This window comes from Macaca nemestrina, chromosome 7, assembly GCF_043159975.1.
Source record: "Macaca nemestrina isolate mMacNem1 chromosome 7, mMacNem.hap1, whole genome shotgun sequence".
Classification (NCBI taxonomy): Eukaryota; Metazoa; Chordata; class Mammalia; order Primates; family Cercopithecidae; genus Macaca; species Macaca nemestrina.
This window is the reverse complement of record NC_092131.1, coordinates 68,770,528-68,789,552: the sequence shown is the minus strand read 5'-3', so window position 1 is coordinate 68,789,552 and position 19,025 is coordinate 68,770,528. Positions and strand designations below refer to the sequence as shown.

At 38.7% G+C, this 19,025-nt stretch overlaps 1 protein-coding gene across 17 annotated transcripts in view; it reads left to right on the top strand.

Annotated features, from left to right (window-relative positions):
* Positions 1-19,025, top strand: part of LOC105478019 (MIA SH3 domain ER export factor 2) — a 144,750-nt gene extending 125,725 nt beyond the window's left edge. For all 17 annotated transcript variants that reach the window (XM_011734992.3, XM_011734990.3, XM_011734991.3 and 14 more), the window contains one exon: positions 1-19,025. This exon is cut by the window's left edge and continues 9,608 nt beyond it. The gene's annotated coding sequence lies outside the window, so the exon portion shown is untranslated.

The following is a 19,025-nucleotide window of genomic DNA, read 5'->3' as shown; positions in this document are numbered from 1 at the left end:
GGGAGACTGAGGCAGGAGAATCGCTTGAACCCGGGAGGCAGAGGTTGCAGTGAGCCAACATCATCGCGCTGCTGCACTCCAGCCTGGGGACAGAGTGAGACTCTAAAAAAAAAAATGTTTTCTGGTTATTTTGTATATCTCATGTTTCTTTCTCTCTTGTTTATTGTAGTTTGTTGTTTTTTTTTTTTTTGTAGTGGTAACATTTGAATCCTTTTTGTTCCTTATTTGTATTTGCTTTACCAGTAAGTTTTATACTTTTGTGTTTTCATGCTGATAGGTATTATCCTTTACCTTCCATGTATAGGACTCCCTTAAGCATTTCTTGTAGGTCTGTTCTAGTGGTGATAAATTTTCTCAGTTAGTCTTTCCCTTAATTTATGAAGGAATACTTTACTGGGTATAGTATTCTTGGCTGATAGGTTTTTTTTTTTTTTTTTTTTTTTTTTGAGCACTGCAAATATATCACCTCATTGTCTCCTGGGCTACAAAGTTTCTGCTGAGAAATCTGTGGTTATTTGGATGGGGATTCCCTTTTATGTTACTAGATTTATTTTTTCTTATTGTTCTTGGAATCCTCTCTTTGTTTTTAACTTTAAACATTTGACTGTAATGTGCTGTGGAGAACACCTTTTTGGGTTTTACATATTTGGAATCTCTGAATTTACTGTATCTGGATGTTTAAGTGTCTTGTTTTATGTGAGAACATTTCAGCCCTTATTTTATTAAATAGGTTTTAGGTTTTCTTTTTCTTTTTTTTAAAATAATTTTTTTTTTTTTGAGATGGAGTCTCATTGTGTTGCACAGGCTGGAGTGCAGTGGCATGATCTTAGTTCACTGCAACTTCCACCTCCCAGGTTCAAGCAATCCTCCTGCCTCAGTCCCCCAAGTAGCTGGGATTACAGGCATGTGCCACCACGCCTGGCTAATTTTTGTATCTTTAGTAGAGATGGGATTTCACCATATTGCCCAGGTTGATCTCGAACTTCTGACCTCAAGTAATCTGCCTGCCTCAGCCTCCCAAAGTGGTACAGGCATGAGCCACTGCACCTGGCCATTAAATAGGTTTTCGGTGCCTTTAACCTTCTCTTCATTTTTCTGGAACACCCAGCATTCAAATATTTGGTTACAGTATGGTGCTCTGTATGTCACATAGGCTTTGTTCATTCTTACTATTTTTTCTTTTTTTTGCATGTGTGTGTTACTGAGTTATTTCAAAAGGCCTAGGTTTAGATTCTGAAATTCTTTCCTCTGGTTAATCTAGTCTGTTGTTGAAGCTTTCAAATGTATTTGTCATTTCATGTATTGAATTCTTTTATTTTAGGATATCTGGGTTTTTAAAAATACCTATCTATCTGGTAATTTCTCATTTATATCCTGAATTGCTTTTCTGATTTCTTTGTATTGTTCATCTGTGTTCTCTTACATCTCACTAAGCTTTAATAACATTATTTTGAATTATTTCTCCAACATCTTATAAATTTCATTTTTATTGGAATATAATGCTGGAGAATTATTTTGTTTCTCTGGCTGTGTCACATTTCCTTTCTTTTTTTATGTTTCTTGTCTCCTTTATATTGATATTTGCATGTCTGGTGTAACAGTCACTTGTTTTAATTTTTTGTATTGGCTTTTGCAGGGCCAGACCTTTTCCTAAAAGTGTGCCTATGTTGTTGGTTGGGTAGGGTGCTTTAGCTTTGATTCTGGGTGCATGCAGTAGTGTAGTCTCTATGCAGTTTCTTAGACTTTAAGCAGCTTCAGTGATGTTTGTGATTTCATCATTCGCTTAGGCTGTAGCTATTAGTGGAGGCTGTGGTGAGGTTTTGCTGGATATAGGGATGCCAGGTGGGCCAGGCTGTCTTCAGGGCCCAGTAGTGGGAACAGTGAGCTGAGTGTGCCTGTCCTTGGGCCTCTGGGTGGCCATACACAGATACAGGTATTAACAGGTCCCAAGTAGCCTGTTCTTGGGCTTCCGGGTAGCTTTCTTGGGTGCTGGTAGTTGCATTGGTGGGCCAGGGGGGTGGGTTGTTGGGCCCCTGGGCAGCGTGTGTATCATGGGCAGTGTCTGTAGTGGTGGTAAGACAACTTTTGAGTTTCCAGATGGCACACACTTGTTTTGGAAATGGCTGTGTGGGGCTGAGTGGGCCAGTCCCCAGGCCCTCGGGGCACGTGCCAGTAGGTACCAGCTGTGATGTTAGTGGCAGGCTAAGTGAGCCCATCTTCAGGCCCCTAGGAGTAGTGCACAGATGCCAGCAGTGGTGGATGGGTTGGGGTGATCCCCACACCGCTGGATGGTGTGTTTGGAAATAGCCTGTCCTCAGTCTGTCCTGTGGTGTGCATGGGTGCAGTTTATGGTGGACACATTGGGGAGACCCTTATGTTTCCTGACAGAGCAATTGGATGGTGGCAGCTGCATTGTGGTGAGCGAAGAGAGCACATCCTCAGGGCACACACTAGTGCACTGTTGTCCTTTTGCTGGCGGGGATGGGGTTGCTGTCAGTGCCCACAGCTGCAGGTAGGCAACTCTTAGGCTCTAGGGAGGACACACTCAACCTCTAGCATTGGTGGCAACAGCAGAAATAGTCCTCAGAAGAGTGTGTGCAAGTGCATGGCCGCTGTGCTGCTGAGGGGCGGAGAGTTGCTGCCAGTGGCGCACACTTGGGTCCCTGGTGGCAGCAGCAGTGGTGGCACACTGGAAAGCCATGCAGTTGTGTTGTGGCCCTGCTGCTGATGGAGGCAGAGTTTTTATCAATGGCAGTAGCTTTAGGCAGGCAGGTTTCAGGCTCTGGGGAACTTGTAGTACTATGGCGCCCTTTGTTCTGGGGGCAGCCTCCCTTGTGTGCTACAGTACCCAGTCCTTGGGGTACAGGATACTGTATGTGCTAGAGTGTCGGTGACCGTGTCATTCCACTGAGTCCAGTTGATGCTGTGCCACTGCAGTCATCCTGGTGAATGTAGGGGAATCAGTGCCGCTTCAGGGATGTGGAGATGCAGGGGCTGTTGAGCCCTAGAGCAGAAGGCTTAGTCTGGTGGGGCTGGATTTTGAAGTGGTACTGGGCTGCAGCAGCTTGGATTTCAGGGGCTGTGTGGTACTTGGCATGAGCTCCCTCTCTAGAGCAACGCTAACGTGCTATGTCTAGGCAGCTCCTTATGCTAGTCTGAGGGTTCTTTCCTGTCGCTAATGTTGCAGGAGTTTGCAGTGGGAATGTGGATGCCTGGGGATCCCTCACCCTTTTCCCACAGTGGAGAGCCTCTTTGGGCACCCAACTGAGCCGGCTGCCCGACTTCCTTCTCCTTCCATGCCTCAGGTATTTCCTGTCACTTGTCTGTTCAATTCCAGTGTTCTCTCTTAGGTGGTCTATTCAAAGTGTGATTATCTACATGCTATTTTGGTTCTTTGTGGAGGAGGCAAATGTCAGATGCCTCCTAGTCTGCTGTCTTGAAGCCCCTTCTCTTCTCTATTTGTATTATTTTTTATTGTTGTTTGTTTTTTTTCCCCACAAATATTGTGATCTGTGGTTGATTGATTCTGTGGATGCAGAACTCACAGTTACAGAGGAACTACTGCATATTGTTTTCTAAGTGTCAGTTAATATCAATATATCATCTTTTAATGTTGTTGGTGAGAAGTCTGAAGGAAATTTCATTTTGTTCCCTTTGTTGGTAACCTGATTTTTTTCTTATGGAAATTTGCTTTTTTCCCCCCCTTTATCTTTGGTTTCTGAGAATCACAATATAATGCATTTACATGTGAGACTCTGTTAAATTATTGTTTTGTTAGTTAAGGTTCTCTGAGAAACAGATTCCAAGATGGAATTAGACAATGAAGAGATTTATTGAGGAAGAACACCTGTGAAGGATTAAGGGGCGAGAGTGCAGAATTAGGTTGAAGAGGACTTTCGGATAATGATTCAGGTCTGTCATCAGTGAGTGGAGAGAGGGAAGGAAGAAAGATTGGGTGTAAACAGTCTTAGTGCAGCTCTGAGAAAGTCTCAAGCAGGGCAATGGCAATTCCCAGGGTAAAAATTGCCTGTTAGAATAGTCCCTCATTAGGTAGGAATGGCTGTATTCTGGATCCCGTGCTGTGTTCTGTCCTTGGCCTGGAGAATCTCTGGGGAGGAACCTGGTATTTGTGTGAGTGCTGAAGGCTAAAGAACGATACCTCATAGCAGGCTTTTCTGCGGAGGAGAAACACGATTGGTGTACCGTGGCTGCCACCTTGTGTTCAGGCACTTACACCTGAAGACTCATGTTCTGAAATTCTGGGATTTTTTTTTTTTTTTTAATCTTTTGAAAATTCCTTTTCTATTTTTCTTATATTTTTAATCTCTACTTTTTTTCTTTTTCTTTCTTTTTTTTTTTGGTAACTTTTTACCTATAGATAATTTAATCTTTTATCTTTTGTTCTGAAAATTTTTTTCAGTTATGTATTTCTCTTGAAATTTTTTTCAGTAAACGTGTTTAATCTTCAAGAACATTTTAATTATACTTGTTTCTTTTTTTATTTTTTTATTTTTATTTATTTATTATTATTATAATACTTTAAGTTCTAGGGTACATGTGCATAACGTGCAGGTTTGTTACATATGTATACTTGTGCCATGTTGCTGTGCTGCACCCATCAACTCGTCAGCACCCATCAACTCGTCATTTACATCAGGTATAACTCCCAATGCAATCCCTCCCCCCTCCGCCCTCCCCATGATAGGCCCCGGTGTGTGATGTTCCCCTTCCCGAGTCCAAGTGATCTCATTGTTCAGTTCCCACCTATGAGTGAGAACATGTGGTGTTTGGTTTTCTGTTCTTGTGATAGTTTGCTAAGAATGATGGTTTCCAGCTGCATCCATGTCCCTACAAAGGACACAAACTCATCCTTTTTTATGGCCGCATAGTATTCCATGGTGTATATGTGCCACATTTTCTTAATCCAGTCTGTCACTGATGGACATGTGGGTTGATTCCAAGTCTTTGCTATTGTGAATAGTGCCGTGATAAACATACGTGTGCATGTGTCTTTATAGCAGCATGATTTATAATCCTTTGGGTATATACCCAGTAATGGGATGGCTGGGTCATATGGTACATCTAGTTCTAGATCTTTGAGGAATCGCCATACTGTTTTCCATAATGGTTGTTTCTTTAGTTTGTACTTTGTTTCATATATCTTGTCCTTTTTGTAAAGATTTCTTATCTTCTTGAATCTCTCTATATTAAATTAGAGCTTTCTAGAAGTTGTCTTCTAAATTATCTGTTTCCTCTGGAGTTAATAATTAAATTCCGTTTGCTCCTCTTGGGTCTTCTGTCCTCACCATGCTTGCTAAGCCTTCAGTTATCCATGTTTCAGAAAGGCGAACTAGTTAACTGGTACTGGCTTGTATTTTTTTTTTAATGTAAGATGGACTTTTCCTGTTAGATGGCTTTCTCAAGTGAGAATTCAGACTGGGAGATCTTTTTTCTTGTGGGTAGGGCTTGGGGAGGGGAGTCTGTGACTGACAGGGTTTGCCTTGGGATGAACAGATAGGGACCTGGCTGGCAGGGTGAATGCTGTTCAGATGTCAGGAAGAGATCTAGTCACACTAGAAGCCTTTGCTTGTTCCAGTTTAATTTCTTTAGGCAGGATCTGTCCAGTGTTTTAGCCAGAGGTAAATCCAGGCTCACTGCCATGTGCCTGGGATTATAGGACTAGAATGGTGGTACCAAATATTTAGGTATTCTATGTACAGATCTTTAATCTTCCTCTTTTCACACTCATCCTTAATTCTGTATATAGTATAGGGAACACATCTTCAGGTACCAGCAGGTAGACCGGTGTCTAGGCCCTGGTAACAGATTCCGGGCTGTGGCTTTCTCTAGTTATTTTATCTTCCAACCTAATCCTCACTGCTCCTCTTTTCCTCCAAAAAAATGGAAAACCTCTTATTCGTCGGTGTCCTCCTTTGTTCTTTGTACTGTTAGGGGATTTCAGTCGACTCTGTGTTTTTTTCAGTGGGGTCTCAGGAGAGGCAGATGGTAAATGCATGTGCTTTGTCTGCCATCTTGAAGCTTAAGTTTTCTACTGTTAATGGTTACCACCTTCTGAAGTGATAGTGACATGAACAGGTAAAAGTTCAACTCAGCATTATTTTGTTTTGTTTTGTTTTTCTCCCCCTATGTTGGCAGTTGTTTTAAAAAACAGCACCCCGTTTATTACAGTTTCTTCTTTGTCCATCATTTTGCTTATCAGAAGTTACTCAAAATTTAGGGGGATATATTGTCTTTGCAGACTGTCATTTGCAGAGGAGTCATGAATAATGATTACAAAGCCCCTAGTTTAGTTCCTGAATCAAAGAATAAATGACAATATAAGAATGAATTTTTTACAGCAATATTATAATACCACATTGAATTACTACAGTGAAGTGGTTGCAATTTTCACAATAAAATATTACTAGCCCAAACACTAGACAAACTAAAATCACCCAACTGCTTACAAACCAAAGTGATCAGTGCACGCAGTTGTTGCCTCAATAGCGAAAACCAAAATCGGTAAGGCTTTTCTGGCAGTCTCTGACATGAACACTCCATCTCTGCTCAGTGAGGACCCGGGCAGCCACACTTTGGTGTTTCTTTTTATCTAAAAAGGGTGGAGTGGATCCCCAGCTTTCTCAGTTCTGCCACCAGGTCCTCATTCTGGCACATCTGCAGAAGAATGTTACAGCCCCTCACAAACTCTCCATTGAGATATGCTTGTGACATGGTGGGCCACTTGGAAAAGTCTTTAATGCCTTGTCGGAGCTCAAGGTCATCCAGCACTTTGTAGGCCAGGTCGTCACGGAGGCTGTGCAGTTGGCAGGATATGCACCACCGCGTTGCTGAAGCCTCACTGGGACTGCTCTGGCGTCCTCTTGAGGAAGTCCAGCACCTTGTCCTTCACCAGCGCCTCTCCGCCAAGCCTCCATTGCCCAAGTCTGTCGCCCGTGCTGCATCCCCAGCACGGTAGAGCCACCACTTTTCACTGCTCATCCCCACACATTGCTGGAGCCCACAATGGCCCAGGCCCTCGAGTATTATTTTGAACTGATATACAGTAGACTTGAAAATTTCAAGAAAGACTACTTCTGGGTTCTATTTGGATAACTTTTCCCTTTGCTTTGATCTTATAACCTTTTAAATGGAAAACGAATACATGGTCCTTGAAGAAAAGTTGGAAAATGGTCAAAGATAGAAGAAAAATCACTCCAAGGCCATCACCAAAGCAGAGTTGCATTTTGCATTTACATATTTCCTTCAAGCTTTTATTCAAGTATCTTTTGAATTGTTGTAATTATATGTGTCTGTAATTTTATCTTTTTTCCTGAAACTTAATCCTCTAACATAAATCATTTTTATGTTACATACTCTTTTGTAAACTTCACTTTTAGTGTTTGTAAGTGGTCCATTTTGTGAATATAGTTTACTTGACTGTTCTTTTCTTGGTGAGCACTTAAGCTGTTTTCATTTTTTAAAAGGTTTTTAAAATAATTACATATGATGATGTAATATTAAATATCTTTATATATCCACTTTTGTTTTCTGGATTTAGGATAAGTTTAGGAATGTATTCCCAGAATTGGGGCCAGAATTTGGGGAAGGGGAGAGAGGGTAGTTAAGAAAAAAGGAGAAGATCATATTCTTTGTAACCAGGTTGATTGCAAAAAAAGACTTTTTAGGGCCAATTTGTAGACTTGGTTAGATGCTATAAAATTATTTTGTTAACATAGTGAGTGATTTTTAGTCTGTTTTTGCAGATGTGGTTCAGGGTTCATCGTGTGTCTATTTAGACAAGCATCCAGTGTTATAATCATGACAAACTAAACCTTCTGGTTTTTCAAAGTAGCAGCTACTTTTACAGAATTTGATGTGAGTGCTACAAAAGATGATGGGTTTTTTGTGTAATAGGAGAATGCTCTGATAATTTTCTACAAAGAGCAGTTAAGCGAATTATACATTGTGTTAGGTCTCTTGCTTGCAAGATGGAAATGTGACTCAAACTGCTTTGAGAAAAACAACTGAATTTTGTTTTTTGTGACTAAGAGTTTCAAGGTTTCACAGTTACATCTAATGACTTAAATTATATTATGAAAACATAGTCTTTCTGTCCTAGTCTCTTGGGCTCTGCTTTTTCTCTGTTAATTTCATTCTCAGGCACATTATGTTCCTGTGTAGGGGCAGCATCTCTAAGCTTATGTGGTATTTAGTATTTACTACTACTTCAGAAGGTGGAGAGAGTCCTTTTTCCTTTTTTTTTTTTTTTAAATTGGAAAATTTCAGTAAAAGTCTTAAAGATGGCTCTAAATTTTCTGTCTTGGGGTAAATTTCCATCTCTGAACCAATCCCCTTGGCTGGGCCTTGGGATCGGGAGCTTCCCCCTGTGGCTGGGCAGGGTAATCCTCATCTGAATTATGTGGGATAAATTTCTTGTAAGTAGAGGGATTCTGTTATAAAAATGGAGTACTGTGTAGGCAGAAACAGCAGGGTCCATTTCACATAGGAATAAGCTTATTCCTCATTTCCTAGAAAGCCAGGTGTGTGTTTTAAAGGTTCCCACTTGCTGAGTAGTATTGACTCAGTTTTGTGTGAAAACGTTAAAAAAAAAAAAAAGTTGATGCAGGATAAATATGAAGTCTCATTTTTCCATTTAAATTATTTTAGAAGTTGTTCTTACATCAAAGATCTATGAGTTATAAGTGAATAGAGCATAAGGTGAGTCAACAGTATAATGTGGGAGCTAAAGCAATTAAGGATGTATATAATAGAAGTTCAGTTTCCAAATTGGACCAGGCAGCAGTTTTTGGAAAACTTTGTTCATTCTGGGTGCCATATGTTAAATGTGCCTGCAGATTGCATGAACTTCGTAAATTTTACATAACTTGAGGGTATGTTTAGTTGAGAAGAGGAATCTAAGAGTATAGGAAAGGAAAATATCCTTGGTGCCAGAATTAAAAAAGGGATATTAAAACCTTTTTAATGAAAAGTGATAACAGGATATTAAAACCAGATATAAGTTGTATGGACTAATGTTTTAATGTATAAGTTGATATAGAGATTCCTGCACAAAGCTAGGACTCTTAAAGGAGTGCTAAAAACTGAATGTAACATATCTGGAATACTTGGCAGAAACTGTACTGTAGTAATACTTAAGACTAGTTGTGACTAACAGCTTGTCCATAGACAAGCAATTCCTACTGAAATTGAGGACCCAATAAAAAGTGTGTGTATTGTATTTCAAAATAAATAGAATAGAGTAATTCAAATGTTCAAGGGGATTGGTTTAGAGATGGAAATTTACCCCAAAACAGAAGAGTTACAGCCACCCCTAGCACAAAGAAAAGACAAATATTTAAGGTGATGGATATCCCAATTACATGGATTTGATCTTGAACTGCATGAACATATTGAATTAGCACATGTACCCTAAAAATATGTACATTTATTGTGTTTCAGTGAAGAAGTGAAAAAGGATTTAATTATGGTTTTAGGGTATCACTAAGAAAATATTCCAGTATGTTATGTCTTTTTAAGTGTATGTATCTGTAATTGCTTTATTAGTGTAAATACATACTGGCTTTCTATGTTAAAAAGCAAAAAATTCTTGGCCCCCCCCCCCCCCCAAAAAAAGTAAGCGTGCCACTGAGGGAAAACCAGAAGACATAATAGACTGGGAAATTAGCAACCTATGTAATTGAATTCAAAGAACAACTTGAATGAGATTTTAAAGTATATTTTAAAAATAATTTGAAAGATAAAAGAATAAAAGCCACAAAGAGCAGAGCATTATGAAAAAGGCTGAGGCATTGTTGATAAGAATCAATTAGAATGTATAGAAATGAGAAAATAGGGCCAGGCGCGGTGGCTCACACCTGTAATCCCAGCACTTTGGGAGGCCAAGGTGGCGGATCACCTGAGGTCAGGAGTTCGAGACCAGCCTGCTCAACATGGTGAAACCCCGTCTCTACTAAAAACACAAAAAATTAGCTGGGCATGGTGGTGTGCACCTGTAATCCCAGCTACTTGGGAGGCTGAGGCGTGAGAGTCACTTGAACCTGGGAGGCAGAGGTTGCAGTGAGCTGAGATCACTCCATTGTACTCCAGCCTATGTGACAGAGCAAGAGTTTGTCTAAAAATAAATAAATAAATAAATAAATAAATGAGAAAACAGTCATTAAAAAAACGAACTCTTGCCAGGTGCAGTGGTTCATGCTTGTAATCACAGCACTTTGGGAGTCCAAGATGGGAGAATCACCTGAGCCCAGGAGTCTCTCCCAGCTTGGCAACATAGCAAGACTGTCTCAATAAGCAAACTCAAGGTGTGAGATTGGACCCAGCTAAAAAGAGAATATGTGAAATTACCAGAATATATTAACAGATAAATAAATGGGGGACGTTACGGGACAGAAGACAGAATGAAAAGTCCAATATGAGCCTTGTAGGAATTCCAGAGGGAAGACTGGAAGAGCAGCAACATTCAAAGAAATGGTACCTGAGAATTTCTCAGAGTTGATGAAAAATGTAATTCTTCAGATTGCAGAAGCACTTTGAGTCCAAAGCAGATAAATAAAAGTATATCTACACCTAAGGTCATGCCATTGGAAATCTACAGAATACGAAGGAAATTTGAAAGCAACCAGCAGGAAAAATTACCTATAAACAGCAAACTAATAGCCTTCTCATCAGTAATGATACAGGTCCAAAATTATGTATATACAGATGCTAACACAATAAGTGATAAAATATTAACTTTGAGAGCAGGTATGATTATGGCTATCTTTTTTTGGAAAAAGGAAATGTGATCTTTCAAAAGGCAGAACATCAGAGAATCTTGGGGTTGGAGAAGACTGAAAAATGACTCAGTTCATTTCTATAGATATGGAATAGATATTTTGCTTAACCAGGGCCAGTGTGTGTTCATCCCAAGAGATCTTGTCTAATATTCAAACAGGCAGTTAGAGGAGGCTGTCCTCTTCCTATCAAGGTATGTGTTCACATGGAAATTGGGCAGCTATTTAACAGGTCTGAAGGATGTTTCTGTATTGAGACTGACCCAGTAGCCTCTGGGATTACTTCCAAACTCCTATTCTCTGAATGTTAGTAATATGAGAAACTCATTTTTGCATGTAATACTTCATATTTTTCAAAACAATCCTGTGAAGCAGTTAAGGCAGGTATTTGAATTCTCATTTTAGACATAACCTTAGGAAGCAGCTCTTTCAAATTGGGTTTTATAACTAAAACTGACTCATGATGAGGTGCTTTAAAACTTACACAGTGTGCTTCATTTTTCACTTCTGAGTTATGAAGGTTTGGACGTGGCAAAGAAAACCAGGGATTAGACATGGATTGGTATGAGGTAAAGGAAATGTGTAATCAGGAAATAAGTATTCTTCCTGCTGCTTGTTAGTAAGGGGAGAAGCATGTGCTCCTGATTAAAACTTAAGAGGCTTCTGCTTTCTAAATTGTTTTTCATTTATGGAGAAAGCTATTCCTTCAATTCTAAGGAATTGACTAGGCAGATGAATAATTGGCTCTGTTGATTAAAGTTGCACTTCTAGTATTTTTACTGGTGTTACTGAAAATGTTATCATTAGTTCATACTTTATTCAGTATTTACCTTGGATAGAGTTTTTGCCATGTTAAGTTCAGCCTGAAATGGTAAAGCTTTTAGAAACTGTAAAATGAGAGCATTATTAAAGTTGTGGATCCAGGCCAGGCATGGTGGCTTACACCTGTAATCCCAGCACTTTGGGAGGATGAGGCAGACAGATCGAGCTCAGAAGTTTGAGACCAGCCTGGCTAACATGGCGAAACCCTGCTCTACTAAAAATACAAAAAATTAGTGAGACATGGTGGCGCACGTCTGTAATCCCAGCTACTTGGGAGGCCAAGGCAAGAGAATTGCTTGAACCCTGGAGACGGAGGTTGCAGTGAGTGGAGATCAGGTCACTATACTCCAACCTATGTGACAGAGCAAGAGTCTGTCTTTAAAAACAAAACAAAAAAAATTGTGGATCCACTTGAGAGATGAGAAGTTCAAGAAAACAACCTGAAAATTAATATTTTGTTACTGCTTCACTGAACAAAATCATGTAACTGAAGTTCATCTTTCATAAGCTCTTGAAATTATGAATCTTGTTTAGAGAAAAAAAAGTCTATAGTCTCATGAGCTTTTTAAAGTAGGATATTGTTATTTTAGTTATATAGCTTTTTTTGTAACCTAAAGCAAAAAGTGAAAAATTGATATTTTTTTTTTTTTTTTTTTTGAGACAGAGCCTGGCTCTGTTGCCCAGGCTGGAGTGCAGTGGCACAGTCTCAGCTCACTGCAACCTCTACCTCCTGGGCTCAAGTGATTCTCCTGCCTCAGCCTCCTGAGTAGCTGGGATTACAGGTGCATACCGCCACACCCAGCTTTTTGTATTTTTAGTAGAGATGTGGTTTTGCCATGTCGGCCAGGCTGGTCTCAAACTCCTGGCCTCAAGTGATCTGCCAGGCTTGGCCCCTCAAAGTACTGGGATTACAGGTGGGAGCCACTATCCCCAGCCAAGTGGTTTTACATTTCTTTATCTATAAAGTGAGGGAATTAGACAAGTTGATTTCTAAACGATTTTTCAATATTATAATTACATGAGTTTAACATGATAAATTATTGTGTCATTTTATGCTGTGGGTTGATTTAGTGTTTTAAAAAGTTAAACATTTGAAACATTTTAATATATAAACATTTTTAAAGAAAATTAGCTTTAGCATTTAAAATTATGTTTAATATCAATAGGTTTCATATAATAAATTTATGAAAACAGAAAACATGGCCAATTTGAAATCTTTATGAACTGGAACATAAGAGAATGTACTATTTCAAGCTAAAGGTGAACTAAGTATTTAGGAAGAGAGTTTGTTTTTTCAATCTCATGTAAAACAAAAAGTATGTGAGACAAATCTCAATCAGTTTAGAAGTTTATTGTGCCACGATTGAAGACACACCCAGGAGACAGATCTGTGCCTGTCTCCAAAGATGATTTTGAGGGCTTCAATATTTAAAGGGGCAAAGCAGGCTGGAGGGGAAATAGGGAGTGCAGGGTCACATTACTGAATCCACACGTTGCAAGATAAAACCACATAGGGGAATAGTCAATTATGTCTTCGTCTTATGCTCAGTAAATCTGTGCTGTACACAAGATAAGGTGATAGAGTGGAGATATTTGACCTTTATCTGTAGCTCTCTGCTTAGGAACTAAAGGAAAGGCAGTTGCTTGCATGACTCAGTTTTTAGCTTAAATTTTTCCTTTTGGCCTAGTGAATTGGAGTCCCGAGTTTTTATTTTCCTTTCACATTTCTCCCCACTTTTTTTTTAAAATCTTTCAGAGAAAGCATTTTAGAAGAAAACGATTCTCTGGTCTTGGGTTTTGTCTGATCTTTTGTGGCTAGGACAGTTTATTCCTAGACAAATAGTTCTCTATGTTGTTAGGAAGCTAATTTTTTGGCAGGTTGTGAAGTCTCATGTCCTACAAAGAGAACATAGAGGGAGGAAGAAAAACAAAAAAAGATGGAGAACAATCCTGGAATAATGACAAAGGCCATATTATATTACTCTGAAGTCCATTCATCAGTAGGCAGGTATGAAAGTGGTTTATGTATATAAGTAGGTTGCTGTTGTTTTCTTCTGAAGTTTAAGTTGTCTAGCTTCAGTTCACAGGGCTTTAAGAAAAGCGGAGTTTAATTTTCAGTGATTTCAAATCAGGAAAAAGTAGAAAACAAGAAGGAAAAGAAATAAGGAAAAGAAATTGAAAACATTATTTTGGAGAGTCATAGCCAGCAAAATTTTTAGAATTCAGTCCAAATTGTAGAAAATAATAAAAATGAAAGCATTTAGGCAAGGCTGGAGTCTAATAACAGGTATACTGTAATTTAATTTGAACAAGATTTTTCTCTCTCCAGTAACCCAATTTTATTTAAAATCATAGTAGGACCAACTTATTTGTAAAATACATTTTAGACCTATTGCACTTGGCTTGATTATTTGCATAAAGTACAGCAAGAATAATCATTTGTTATACAGGCTCTCTCCCTTTTTTTCTTTTTAATTGGCTTTGCTGGAAACTTTTTTTTATAAGGAATCTAAGATTCGACTTTCTTAAAAACCTTGAGCCCAGCCAAGGATTTATATCTGTGCCTTCAAATACCTGTGTGAATTAGGTGATTTTTTTCTCTTTTTGAGGTTCCAAGAAAACTTGGGGTTCCTGGGCCTGTCAGAAAGTGACATTCTTTACTTACCACAGATTAGGACCCTGTAAAGAACAAGGTATGAGGCCAGTTTTTCCAAGGGGCTCCAATTATACACTTGTATAAAAGAAAATAGCTTCTTATTAAAGTTATGCAAATAACTATATTTTCATATTCTCCTGGGTGTGTCTTCAATATTGGCACAAGAATTCTCACAAATAAATTACCAAGTTTTGGAGAAATTAGGTTGAGCAAAAGGAATTATGTTTTAAATTTTTATCATAAGAGTATACATTACTGAATTGTTAAAAGCTGCAAGTAGCCTAAAAGAAAAAAAAGTTTTCTTGACTCTGAAAAACAAAACAAAAAGAATCAGCAAATGTTTTAAACAAAAAGTCATAAAAGATTATTTTCAGTCTGCTACTAGTTTAGCCCATGCAATTAACTCCTACTGTGTTCAATATTGGATCAGCAAACCTCATGAATACACAGCTTTCCATAAGAATCCTGGAAGTTTTCCTCTTTATTCCAATGACACCATCTCTACATTTATCCATAAATCTACATTTAAGAGTACTCTTTGGAGTTCTATAGCTGATTAGAAACTGCCTTATAAAAGGATCAAAGTAAAACAACAATTGTGGATGACAAAAGTCTTAGAACAGCCATGTTTAAAGACACAATTGACAAGGAAATTTAGTTACTTCTCTGGCATACAATAATTTTACATAATAATCATAATTACTACTGATAACATATACTAAAACATCAGAATCACAGGAATCTCATAATTTTGGCACACATACTAATAACACATTTATATAAATATAATCCAAAGAAGGCTAAACACAATTTCATATTTGAGAATACTTCCTGTATGAATTTATTATACCAAATAAGCCAAATATGTCTCTTGGACTTAAGGGTACTTAATGTCAAAAAATTAATGAAGACTGAATTTAGAATTTGATTTTGGAAAGTTTGTCAAATATAAAGAGTTTAAAATACTTGATATCACAAAATAGGATCACAGATCATTGTAAAATAAGTCATTCATTTAGCCAAAGTGATAAAGATTTTGTTAAAAAGGCAAAAATCTTTATTCTTTGAGAGGGGAGACTTAATTCCTCAAACAATAAGCCAAAATAAAGACAGCATAAGGCCAATTAAGTCTGTCTCTCAAACCTATTAAATTTTAATCATCTTGACCATAAAGATGGAATTTCCATAAACCTTTTTATAGTCTTTTATAATTTTTTTTTTTTTTTTAAAGTGGGTAAGTGCTCCAAGAAAAGCTTGTTAATCTGACACGGGGGCCCAGATGCTGGTCCTGCATTAGTGTACCTTTGGTATTAATGTTTATAGAGAAACTTTGAACTAATTTTCTCTCTCAAAATCAGCCCTTACAATCTTATGCACCCACCTCTTTCAGGATAGTCCCTGGGCCTAGAGTGGTTGAATAGTTTTAATTTCTGGCCCTGTGCCTCATGAATGCAGTTCATGATGTAATAACCTTAATTTAAAACCTTAAATCACCTTAAATTTAAAAATGTTTTAATCTCAGTTTTCCTGAGACAAACTCTCACCTCCCCCCATACAAAACTAACAAAAAATCCACCACCTTTTGCCATGTGATTGCTTTTCAATATGGGGAGTACATTTAGATAACTTGCAAGCTAGGCTGGGCGTGGTGGCTCATGCCTGTAATCCCAGCACTTTGGGAGGCTGACGCAGGTGGATCACCTGAGGTCAGGAGTTCGAGACCAGTCTGGCCAACATGGCGAAACCCCACCTCTACTAAAAATACAAAAATTAGCCAGGCATGGTGGTGCGCACCTGTAGTCCCAGCTGTCAGGAGGCTGAGGCAGGAGAATTGCTTGATCCTGGGAGGCGGAGGTTGAAGTGAGCCAAGATTGTGCCACTGCATTCTAGTCTGGGCAACAGAGTAAGACTCTGCCTCAATCCCCCCAAAACCTTAAATTACCTTAAATTTAAAAATGTTTTTATCTCAGTTTTCCTAAGGCAAACAAAAAACAACAACAAAAAACCCCCACCACCTTCTGCAGTGTGATTGCTTTTCAATGTGGGGAGTATGTTTAGATAACCCGCAAGTCAAAACGAATGAAATGAAAACCACTGTCTTCCACAATGGTTGAACTAGTTTACAATCCCACCAACAGTGTAAAAGTGTTCCTATTTCTCCACATCCTCTCCAGCACCTGTTGTTTCCTGACTTTTTAATGATCGCCATTCTAACTGGTGTGAGATGGTATCTCGTTGTGGTTTTGATTTGCATTTCTCTGATGGCCAGTGATGATGAGCATTTTTTCATGTGTCTGTTGGCTGCATAAATGTCTTCTTTTGAGAAGTGTCTGTTCATATCCTTTGCCCACTTTTTGATGGGATTGTTTGTTTTTTTTCTCGTAAATTTGTTTGAGTTCTTTGTAGGTTCTGGATATTAGCCCTTTGTCAGATGAGTAGATTGCAAAAATTTTCTCCCATTCTGTAGGTTGCCTGTTCACTCTGATGGTAGTTTCTTTTGCTGTGCAGAAGCTCTTTAGTTTAATTAGATCCCATTTGTCAATTTTGGCTTTTGTTGCCATTGCTTTTGGTGTTTTAGACATGAAGTCCTTGCCCATGCCTATGTCCTGAATGGTATTGCCTAGGTTTTCTTCGAGGGTTTTTATGGTTTTAGGTCTAACATTTAAGTCTCTAATCTATCTTGCATTAATTTTTGTATAAGGTTTAAGGAAGGCATCCAGTTTCAGCTTTCTACTTATGGCTAGCCAGTTTTCCCAGTACCATTTATTAAATAGGGAATCCTTTCCCCATTTCTTATTTTTGTCAGGTTTGTCAAAGATCAGATGGTTATAGATGTGTGGTATTATCTCTGAGGGCTCTGTTCAAAGACTTGGAACCAACCCAAATGTCCATCAGTGACAGACTGGATTAAGAAAATGTGGCACATATGCACCATGGAATACTATGCAGCCATAAAAAAGGATGAGTTTGTGTCCTTTATAGGGACATGGATGCAGCTGGAAACCATTATTCTCAGCAAACTATTGCAAGAACAGAAGACCAAACACCACATGTTCTCACTTATAGGTGGAAATTGATCAGTGAGAACACTTGGACACAGGAAGGGGAACATCACACACCGGGGCCTGTTGTGGGGTGGAGGGATAGCATTAGGAGATATACCTAATGTAAATGATGAGTTAATGGGTGCAGCACACCAACATGGCACATGTATACATATGTAACAAACCTGCACGTTGTGCACATGTACCCTAGAACATAAAATATATAAAAAAAAAAAATCGATGCTGTGGTGAGGTGGCTCACACCTGTAATCCCAGCACTTTGGGAGGCCGAAGAGGGCAGATCATGAGGTGAAGAGATCGAGAGCATCCTGGCTAACATGGTGAAATCCCGTCTATACTAAAAATACAAAAATTAGCTGGGCATGGTGGCACACCCCTATAGTCCCAGCTACTCAGGAGGCTGAGTGAGGAGAATTGCTTGAACCTGGGAGGTGGAGGTTGCAGTGAGCTGAGATTGCGCCACTGCACTCCAACCTGGCGACAGAGCGAGACTCAGTCTCAAGAAAAAAAAAAAAAGATGCCAAGTCAAACATAAAGTTATAGAAATCTACCATAGGATTGTATAAGGAGACCAATTTTATTTAGATTGGTAGTTTCAAATTTAGTCTCTATCTTTTAACTGGATTTCTGAGCTCTGGGCAGAGCCCACACTGAAGCCCTGGTTCTCCAAAGAGGGAAACATCATGGGCCTGTTCTGAAGAGACGAGGCCATGTAGTGCTTTTACAGTGCACTTTGTTACAAAGACTTTTCTGTAAGTGTCTAAACTATGTCCTGTCTTAAACACCCAAGAGCAGCCCCTGTGGTAATAACTATTTTAGTTAAAAACAAAACAAAACAAACAGGTAACAATACAAAAGCAAGCAGTTTAAAAATCTGAGAAACTTGTCTGTTTACACTCTTGGTGTCATAAGGAAAAACAGAGCTTCTCCCTAAAAAGGAGTCTGGAATCTTCTTTGTTTTCATTAAGGAATCCTAGGCTGTTAGAAACTGTTTTAGGTCCTTCATGCAGCAGAAGGTGGTAAGAGGAAGGAAAGATAGGTAGAAATAAATGGAAAAGGCAGAATTCAGTCTACTGAGAAGAAAAAAACTTTTTTCTCAAAAAACAAGATTCTAGGAGAGAAAGAAAGCATAAAGGCCTTTTAAATACACACACACACATCTTGATAGCAGCTTTTAATTAAGCTGACTTTCAACCATCAAACTGTTCAAAACATCCTTTTATATCTTATTACCACATTTTAGCTGGGACAAATTGCTTATATTTAAAAAGTAACATAAATATAAAAATATAAAGCCAGAAAGGACTTGATTTAAGAACCAATCCCAGGTGTCACGGTGAAAAAAGGGCAAAAGAACGAACCACAGTGTGGGGTGGTGGCCGAAGTTCTTTTGGTTTCGCTTGGCTAGCAAAAGGTAGCCTTGTTACATAAATAAAGTCCCTGTGTAGTCAAATCTTTTTTTCTTTTGCTGGCTGTTTTTTTTTTTCCTCCTCTCTTTTTTTTTTTCCCCCAGCTGTGGGAATTTAACCAATTCAGAGGCCTTATTCCTTTTAATTTGGAATGTTCTTTTGCATTTGATCAGGTCAGGTAGAATTGGTCAAACCCAATGGGATAAAGACCGAAAAAACAAAAACAACAAAAAAACCAGAAACAAATCAACAACAACAACAACAACAACAACAAAAACAA